Source organism: Macaca nemestrina, chromosome 17, assembly GCF_043159975.1.
Source record: "Macaca nemestrina isolate mMacNem1 chromosome 17, mMacNem.hap1, whole genome shotgun sequence".
Taxonomy (NCBI): Eukaryota; Metazoa; Chordata; class Mammalia; order Primates; family Cercopithecidae; genus Macaca; species Macaca nemestrina.
The window spans coordinates 71,965,874-71,976,396 of NC_092141.1; positions in this window are offsets into that span (position 1 = coordinate 71,965,874).

Consider the following 10,523-nt stretch of genomic DNA (forward strand, 5'->3'; position numbering starts at 1 on the left):
AGCAGCCCCTCCCCTAGAGGAGCCTTGGGATGCTGTGGCTCTTCCGACACCCAAGTGAGAGGCACCTAGCTAAGAGGCTCCTGGATTCCCGACCCACAGAAACTGTGAGATAATACATGTTTGCTGTTTTAAGCTGACAAGTTTTGGGGTCATTTGTTGTGTAGTGATATTTAAAAGGCAGAATTGGGCCAGACACGGTGGCTCACATTTGTAATCCCAGCACCTTGGGAGGCTGAGGTGTGCGGATCACCTGAGGTCAGGAGTTCGAGACCAGCCTGGCCAATATGGTGAAACCCCTTCTCTACTAAGAACACAAAAAATTAGCTGGGTGTGGTGGCAGGTGCCTGTAATCCCAGCTACTCAGGAGGCTGAGGCAGGAGAATCGCTTGAACCCAGGAGGCAGGAGGTTGCAGTCAACTGAGATTGTGCCACTGCACTCCAGCCTGGGTGACAGCATAAGACTCCGTTTCCAAAAATAAAAACTAAATAAAACGCAGAATTGTTCTCTATGGACCACCATTTAGCACCGTTTTGTCTTGTATGGCCTTGAACAAATCACTGTCATTCTTTGGGCCCCCGTATCCTCATGACATCCAGGGTCGGAGTCTAGTGTCCCAAGTGTCCTACTCATAGGATAGGGTCAATGATGTTAAAACAAGGTGTATCTGTCCTGTTCTGTTTCCCATAGGAAGCCTGGTGAAACCTGTACTTCTTCATATTTTAAGTTCCATATCTTTATATTTGCCTCACATTTTTCACTCCTATTATCTGAAGTCTGTTTCTAATTTCTGGCAGAATTGCAATGGCTTATTGTGTGCCTTGCTCTGCATGACATGCCAATTTCATTTTGGAGTCACGGCTATTGTCTTTTTCTCTGCTAATCTCTCTTGTTTTGCAAAATTCCAATAGAACGCGCGAACATAGAGAGTTGCCCTTGTGCCTGATCTTGGCTCTGTGTGGCCCCCAAACAGGGGTGGATGATAGACAGACAGCCTGTCTGCCACCCGAAGCATCTTTTCTTGCTTAAAAATTTGCTTTCCAGATTGCAGACTCCCTTCCAACTCCAGCAAAGCCTGGAACACATTAAGGAAAAGCAGAGCTGAAACTGGATGGAATGTCTCAGCCACTTAGATTCAGACCTGTCTTTGGGGGAAGCCCGTGGGGAAGGCATTGGGACATGCCCCCATGGATAACGTAGGGGAAGAGGGCTTCTATTCTGTCCTCATACCATTCAAGCCTTAAACAGAGGCAACATATTTTTCTTAAGCAGGGCCTGTAACCCAGGATCCATCACTTATATATGGTGTCCATGGCAACCAGGCAATGGTATGGGATCCCATCTCACTGGGGAATTCCTTTTATGGCTCATTTCCGAAACCAGCATGGCCAGTACAGGAGTCTGCCGTTTCCCAGTTGCTTAGCAACCAGCTCCTATGCTCTAGTCACTAGAAAAAGCAGACAGTTTGTTTTTTTTTTAAGAAAGTGTTTGTCATCAGAATCATATGTTACATTCTCTCTACTTTGTCTCTTTAGAATAAAATAATTAGTGTGTGATAAGGATGCGGAAAGGGCAACTGCTCCCCGTTGCTAAAGCCTCCGCTGCTCCTGGCGGGCTGTTTTAGGCAAGGAGAGAGAGAGGAAAATGTTAGCATGCTTTCGGTTGGTAATTAAGCAGCTCGAGCCATCTGCACATGGAAAGCTCTACATTTTTAACGTCTCGTGGGGGCATCAAGTAAGTACAGGGCCAGCAATCTGTGTGCTACATCCCTTCCCAAACCAGAAAATCCAGACTCCACCCACAGGTGTCAACTCTCCTCGGCTTCCACTCCTTAGGGGTTGGGGAGGCCGGGGCGGGGTGAATTGGTTTGTTGAGTTTTAGGTACAAGGGCACAAAGATCATGCGGCCCCCCCTTACTGTTACAGCAGTGGTTTTCAACTAGAGGTGATTCTGCCCCCCAGGCGACCTTTGGCAAGGCCTGCAGACATTTTTAGTTGTCACAACTGATGGGGGAGGGGGATGTTACCGATATTTGTCTAGTGGGCAGAGACCCAGGGATGTTGCTAAATGTCCTACAGTGCAAAGTGTGGCCCCAACACCAGAGAAGTATCTTGCCCCTGATGTTAATATCCCCAAGTGGAGAAATCCCAAGTTAGAGAAATCAGAATATCTGTCTTGTTAAAAAAACTAACATGACAGCTGACGAGGAAAATTTTTCACAAGGTAAAGGGTGGGACAGATCAAAATCCATTCAACAGCTATCATTCCAACAGAAATTTCTGTATAGCAAGGAACTCCTGGGCCCCCACCAGCGAAAGAGTTGAGCAGAGCACCCTTTGGAGTTGTGGCAATGGAAGTAACTGGTAAGCCGACCTTCCTAGAGGGAAGGAGAGCAGAGTCGGAATGCTCTGTCCTGGCTTCCAGGGACTTAGGCATGAAACAGATCCGGCTTCACATTCTGGGTCTGCTGTCTATGCACTGTGGGTTCTTAGGTATTTTACATAATCTCTCTGAGACTTAGTCTTCTCAACTCTAGAATGGGAATCTAAGTGGATATTATCAGAATTACATGGTGGAAGGTGTGAAATGCCTGATCTCTATTGAGCCCTCGATATTAGCTCCTCCCATTTCCCTTCTTGTTTCAGCCTCAGGAACCCAGTTGCCCCCTCTCTATTGCTGGGTACTTTGGATTTTTGAAGAATATGAACAAATGTACTAGTCCTATAAATGACTAGGGTCAGTTTATTCAGCAACGAGCAAAGGACAAAAGCACCATTTTTGGAATTTTGGCTGGTAGCCTTAGACTAAATTTAGGCACGAGGGACAGAAAACCCAAGAAATGGGTGAGATGAGAGACAGTATTGCATTGGTCAAGAGTATGCAGGCCAAGTGCGGTGGCTCACACCTGCAATCCCAGCACTTTGGGAGGCAGAGGTGGGTGGATCACCTGAGGTCAGGAGTTTGAGATCAGCCTGGCCAACATGACGAAACCCCATCTCTACTAAAAATACAAAAATTAGCTGGGCATGGTGGCAGGCACCTGTAATCCCAGCTACTCAGGAGACTGAGGCAGAAGAATCACTTGAACCTGGGAGGTGGAGGTTGCAGTGAGCTGAGATCATGCCACTGCACTCCAGCCTGGGTGACAGGGCAAGACTCTGTCTCAATAATAATAATAATAATAATAATAATAAAAGAGTATGCACACGGCTGGGCCTGATGGCTCATGCCTGTTAAATGCAGCACTTTGGGAGGCCAAGGCAAGTGGATTGCTTGAGCCCAAGAGTCTGAGACCAGCCTGGGCAACATGATGAAACCTCGACTCTACTGAAAATGCAAAAAATTAGCCAGGCGTGGTGGTACATGCCTGTAGTCCCCGTAACTCAGGAGGCTGAGGAGGGAGAATCACCTGAGCCCGGGAAGTCCAGGCTGCAGAGAGCCATGATCTTGCTATTTTGCTCCAGCCTGGGCACAGGTTTCAAGTCCAACTCCCCATTTGCTGGCTATGTGTGACCTCAAGCGAGTGACTCAGCTGACCTTCACTTTCTCATCTATGAAATGGGGTCACTATTACATCTTTTAGTATTATGTAAAGATCAAAATTCCAATAGTATAATATATATTATATATAATATAATATATATAATATATATTATTATCCAAAAATAATATATATAAAAGTGCCTAGCCTGGTGCCTAATGTTAGGTAGGCATCTGATAACTGATAACATACATATTCGTATAAACAATCTTCCTTTTTTTTTTTTTTCTTCTGAGATAGAGTCGCACTCTGTTACCCATGCTAGAGTGCAGTGGTGCAATCTCAGCTCACTGCAACCTCCACCTCCCGGGTTCAAGCGATTCTCCTGCTTTAGCTTCCTGAGTAGCTGGGATGACAGGCAACCACCACCATGCCTGGCTAATTTTTTTTTTTTTTGAGATGGAGTCTCACTCTGTCACCCAGGCTGGAATGCGATCTCTGTCCACCTCCTGGGTTCACGCCATTCTCCTGCCTCAGCCTCCCAAGTAGCTGGGACTACAGGCGCCCACCACCACACCCGCTAATTTTTTGTATTTTTAGTAGAGAGGGAGTTTCACAGTGTTAGCCAGGATGGTCTCGATCTCCTGACCTGGTGATCTACCCTCCTCGGCCTCCCAAAGTGCTGGGATTACAGGCGTGAGCCACCGTGCCCAGTCTTTTTTTGTATTTTTAGTAGAGATGGGGTTTTACCATGTTAGCCAGGTTGGTCTCAAACTCCTGACCTCAAGTGATTTGCCCACCTCGACCTCCCGTAGTACTGGGATTACAGGCGTGAGTCACTGCATCTGGCCTGATTTTTTTTTTTAAGTAAGACTGTCATGTGTGATCCAACCTCAAATCTTCACTGATGCTGAGAGTGAGGCTAAGGGGTGTGTATTAGGAAGAACTGTCCTCCCTTATCCCATCTAAAACAGATTTCCCTCAGTATGATACACTAGTGCCAGCCATCACAACATTATGTAAGTAATTTTTGAAGCTATTTCTGTTTTTAGCCTATGCTACCTCTTGGGGGGTAATGAGTTCCATACATTTAGCAACCATTTTTTACTTGCTTGGAATCTTGAGAAAATCTCAAGAAACCTCTTCTTTAAAAAAATTATTTAAATTGACAATAATTGTTCATATTCATGGGGTAACTGGTGATGTTTTGATACACATGATGTATAATGATCAGATCAGGGTAATTAGCATATCCATAATCTCAAACATTTACCATTTCTCTGTGTTGGTAACATTCAGTATCCTCCCTCTCCCTATTTGAAACTGTATAATATATTATTGTTAACTATAGCCATCTTACAATGATGTAGAACAGTAGAACTTATTCCTCCGATCTAGCTGTAATTTTGTATCCTTTATCAAATCTCTCCCTACCCCTCCCTTCCTCCTCCCCTTCCTGTCCTCTAGTATTCTCCGTTCTACTTTTTACTTCTGTGAGATCAACTTTGTTTAGCTTCCACATACAAGTCAGACCAGGCAGCGTCTTCATTCTAATAAGCTGGGGTTTGGTCTATTTTCACATTAACTGTACTTTTCATAATTCTTGAAACTGCAGTATATCCCGTCAACCTCCAGCCTTCACCCTGACCTCATACAGAAGCCCCTCCAGCCCCTTAATCTCTTGAAATGCTTTGTGAACTCCCTGCTTTCTTTCTGGAAATGTATCAACCAGAACTGCACATTCCAGTCTGTGTTAGAAACAAAGGTAAGGTGATGTTTTCTTGCCCTACCCACCCCGGCCGCCTTATTCTTTCTCACAATTTCCCAAACTTGGTTTGCCTTTGGCCACCAGAGCACTTTCCTGAGCACTCTGCAGTGAGTCCCAAGTCCCTTTCCTGGGTCACAACGGCTGGTTCATAGTGGCAGGAGCTCGTCCTCTATAGTTTGTACCTTTTCTCCTTGTCACTCTAATTTCCCATTGAAGTTTACCTGCCAAAGTTGTGCCCACTTACCCAACCTCATTTCACCTCACCCGTTGGCTTTTGTCTGTATTTTTTTGTTTGTTTTTTGCTTTTTGTTTTTTTTAGACAGAGTCTCACTCTGTAGTCCAGGCAGGAGCGCAGTGGCATCATCTCGGCTCACTGCAACCTCTGCTTCCTGGGTTCAAGTGATTCTCCTGCCTCAGCCTTCCAAGTAGCTGTCATTATAGGTGTGCACCACGATGCCTGGCTAATTTCTGTATTTTTAATAGAGACAGGGTTTCACCATGTTGGCCAGACTGGTCTCGAACTCCTGACCTCAGGTGATCCACCCACCTCTGCCTCCCAAAGTGCTGGGATTACAGGTGTGAGCCACCACAGCTGGCCTTACAGTTGGCTTCTTGTTAAACAGCCCTCTAAAAGCTTAGAGATTACACTCCTAAATTGTTGTGTGATCCCACCCAGTATTACCCAATTGGCTGAAGCTCTTTGGAAGTGCGGCTCTAAACATGCCATTGCTAAAATTTTTTTCCTTCCACAGGGGATAATTAAATCATGTTAAATATAGAAGCAACTTGCTCATCCTTCCCAAGCAGATTTATGGAAACTTACCTGGAAACCACCACAGCCTGGAAAGGTGGCAGGAGGATGTTTATCAGGCACGTATGAGCCCAGCTTCTCAGAAGATAGACACAGGTGCCTTTGTCTCTGAACAAGTGACAGGAGCTGGAGCCACAGTCACACTGGGGTTCTGAGTGGCTTGAGATGGGACATTGTGAGGTTTACCAGGAGGACCAAAAGCACTCAAAGTATGTGAAGGTCAGAGCAGTGGCAAAGAAGGAGTGCAGGCGGGCTGGGGAGGGGTCAAGGGGCATCAGGCAGCACGTCTGGGAGCAGGATGACAGATGGGAGATTCAAAACAGGGCACCACTAGAAGCCTGAAAGGAAGGCAAGGTTTTATCAGGGTGAGAACTGAGCACTGGAGAAAGAGCAGGACAACTGGCCATGGCTGAAAAGGGGGCACAGGGTCAGCAGCTGAAGACAGATGCTTATGATAATGAACCAGGGTGGAAACAGGGAAAGAGGGTTTGATGCTTTCTTTGGGGCAAACGATTCTCTCCCTATTCCTGCAACAATAGCACAGGTTCCTAGATCAGTCCTTTGGTTCATTAGCAGCTAAGGCTGGTTGTGGGTGTCACACCAGTAGATGGCCATCACCTTCATAAAGTTCCTGCACAACGCTCAGCTCACGAGTGCTCCAAGGAAAACATTTCTGTGATGACTGTGTTTGGGATTTTTGTAAACTACAGGTCCTTCTTGGGGATTCACAGTGTACATTAAGTCTGAATGTGTACAGCGTGCATTTTAAACACTCTGCCAACTCCTGAGGTATAGAAATCTGTTTCATTGTTTTTAATTTAATGTTTCTCAAATGTAGTTGACACCAGGGTCCAACAGGATCCTTTTGTTATATAACAACCCTGAACATCCTGTGGACACACCTTGAGAAACATTGTTCTAGAACATTCCTAATCTGGTGTTCCCAGGCCCTTCACAGCCTGGACCTGCCCTTGTTTCCCAACTTTTCCTTCCTTTATTTTGTGACATTCCAGCCACATTAAGCTCTCCCCTTGCACACGCTTCTGTTTCACATTTCCTTCTTTCTTGCTACAGCAGGTGATTCATCATCTGCCCAAAAATGGGAAAAAAGCTGAGCCCTGCTCACTTCACCTCACTGCCACCCCCATGTCTGTCTATCTTTTGAGACCCACCTCAAAAAGAGCCCTGGATTCATTCTCTGCCCCATCTCTGCCCCTGCCTTCCTGTTCCTATAAATAATCCTTTGCCGCCTCTGATCCCTTCTGTCCTGGTGTCTGTTACTCTCAGGGCACTTCATATGTTTTACCTTGTATAAGGCCATTTATGCCTTTTTTATTCAAACAGAATCCATGTCTCACTTTTGTACCGCCCCCCCACCCACCAGCAGAACACAGCATATTTGTAGGATCATTAGAGGGAGCAGAAAATATGATGCTGTAACTTCTGAGGTTGGGGTAAGTTCTCTTCTCAACATTCAGGCCACAGTTGGCAAATACCTGGCTCACCTGCTGCCAACCTGTACTCTCTCACTAATGGCACAGACTCATCAGAGAAGGCCCCAGGAGCTTCTCAACACAGTGCTCCCAGCAGTCATGATCAATGGGTTAGAAAAGGCGTGAGAGAGGAAATCTGTTATCCCTGATTTAGACCTTTTGCCAAAGTGAAAGTTAGGAGAATTTAGTAAGCTGAATGTGGGAGCTGTTAATGCTACAGACCAACGACTATCCCTAACAGAACAGAGAAATTAACAAAACTATTCATTATACTTTCATGTTCATGTCTAGTCTCAAGGCTAATTATTTGTATAATTAAGATGTTACCAAATGCAAACAATTGATGAGCCTGATTTCTTGGAATGAAACATGAGACTTATGAAATGTAAATAGCTGTGAATTACTAACAGCTTTCCTTTACTTAGGCATTCTAACAAGGCATAGCCTTGTTACATTAAAGAAACAATGGAAGTATAATCCCATTCATATTTTTTATATGACAAAACAATATGACGTATGAATTTAAATCAGAAAAAGCACAGGTTTTAATTCTCACTCCACCACTTTCTAGCTGTGTGCCCTTGGCTGTGTTACATAAGCTCAATTTACTCATGGTACTTACAGATACATGTCAGTTTCCACATTCAGAAAATGGGTGTAATAGCCCCTAGTTCAGAGGACGGCTGTGAGAATTAAATGAGTTAACATGTGGAAAGAGTACACAATCAATGTGAGTGTTCATTATGCTACTTGTATCTACATATTATGCTTTTATAATGATCGCTTGGATTTTTTACAGTATGTAAGAAACGTTAGAGAGAAAGGGAATGTATATAGATGTCTCTGCAACACCATCTGTGTGTTACTGAAAAGCTTCCATGGTCTAAAAACGGCCACAGGCACCAAAATAACAGGGTTGGTGGGAAAAAAAAAAGTAGGATTGGGACAGTCTACTCAAAACCCGGCTGGGTGCAGTGGCTCACACCTATAATCCCAGCACCTTGGGAGGGTGAGGCCAAAAGATTGCTTGGGACCAGGAGTTCAAGACCAGCCTGGACAATATAGTGAGACCCTGTCTACACACACACACACACACACACACACACACACACACACACACACACAGAGCCAGGCATGGTGGCACGCACTTGTAGTCCCAGCTACCCAGGAGGCTAAGGCAGGAAGATTGTTTGAGCCAGGAGAGTTTGAGGCTGCAGTGAGCTGTGATTGCACCACTGCACTTCAGCCTGGATGAAGAGCAAAGCCCTGTCTCAAAAACAAAACAAAACAAAAAACAAAAACAACAACAAAAAAACTATGCAATTATAACTGGAGCACTCACAGAAACAATGTCAAAACTAATGAAACATTACCCCAGTAAGCCTCAGCTTTCACAAACATTTGCACACTGCATTCCTTGAACCCTAGGGCTCCTCCTGCTGCTTTGAGATATAGGCCCTGGAGGACATTTGCTTCTAATAGGGACCAGTTTTATCAATATTAAGCATTTGATTTAAAGAGTAGTGTTCTTCGCTAACCCATCTTTCTAATACAAAGGGAAACATTTTCATGCTTCTTCAACAGCACCCTCAGTTTTTCCAGAAATCTTGACAAGAGAACAACATAGTGGTTCCTAAGTCACTAAATCAGTCAGTCCCTGCAGCTAAAGAAGGCAGCTGTGTGTATTCTCAGCTTTTTCTTAAGGCCTTCATAGAGTGCTAAGGTTTCCTCTTATTAAAGAGGTAGTTATTGTGAGAAAGCTGGCTCCTGGCTTCAAAACATTTACATGCTGGGGCAAAAAAGTACATGGGAACCAACATGACATCTGCGTTATACCAACTCCCCTGTTTATTCATGGCTTGTGAGGTCGCTCATATAAAAGAAACATTTGTAGCAAAAACAGTTTATATTGAATATCTCCGATCTGCTAGTTGCTGTGGTAAGAACTAAATAGAAGCCATGTGATTTAATCTACACATTAGTGTGGTAGAGGTAAGGTATCCTTCCCTTTGAGGCTCAGAGACATTAAATAACTTGCCTGAGATTACAAGTTTGTAAGTAGTAAAGCCAAAATTCTTACTTGGAATCTAACTCCAAAACTCATGCCTTTTGAGATCACACTATCCCTACTAAGGATGGCTGGAGGCAGGAAAGAAGACAGACGTCCCTGGCCTTGGTAATGAGTGAAAGCCTGATTCCTAACCACAAGTCACTAACATTTAATTGCATTTAATCCTCACAACAACTCTGCTACACAGTTATTATTACCACCAATTTACAGATGAGGAAACTGAAGCTCATTAATCAAAAGACAAGCAACCCAATTTTTAAAAATAGACTAAAGATTTGAAGGAACGACACCCATCAGAAAAATGCAAATCGAGATCACAGTAAGATGCCACTTGATACCCACTAGACAGGTGGTGATTATAATAAAAAAGATACAATAACAAGTGTTGGTAGTTGGTGATAATGTGGAGAAATTGGAATCCTCATACACTGCTGGTAGGAATGTAAAATGGTGTGCAGCCACTTTGGAAAACAATCAGTTCCTCAAACAACTAAACAGAGTTATCGTATGATCCAGCAATTCCACTCTAGGTATATACACAGAGAAATGGTAATGTATTTACACACAAAAAAAGTACATGAACATTAATAGCAGTGCTATTCATAAAACCAAGTGGAAACCAAAATTCCCATCGACTGATGAATGAATAAATAAAATGTGGTATATCCATTTAATTAAACATTTGGCAAGAAAGAAATGAAATGCTGATACATACTACAATCTGGATGAACCTTGGAAACTCTACGCTAAATGAAAGAAGCCAGCCACAGAGGACCACAGATTGTATGATTCTATTTTTTGAAATGTCCAGAATGGGCAAATCTATAGAGACAGAAAGTACAATTGTGGTTGCTTAGGGGTGAGGATGATGAAGGGTTTGTGGGGCGATGGCTACGGAGTA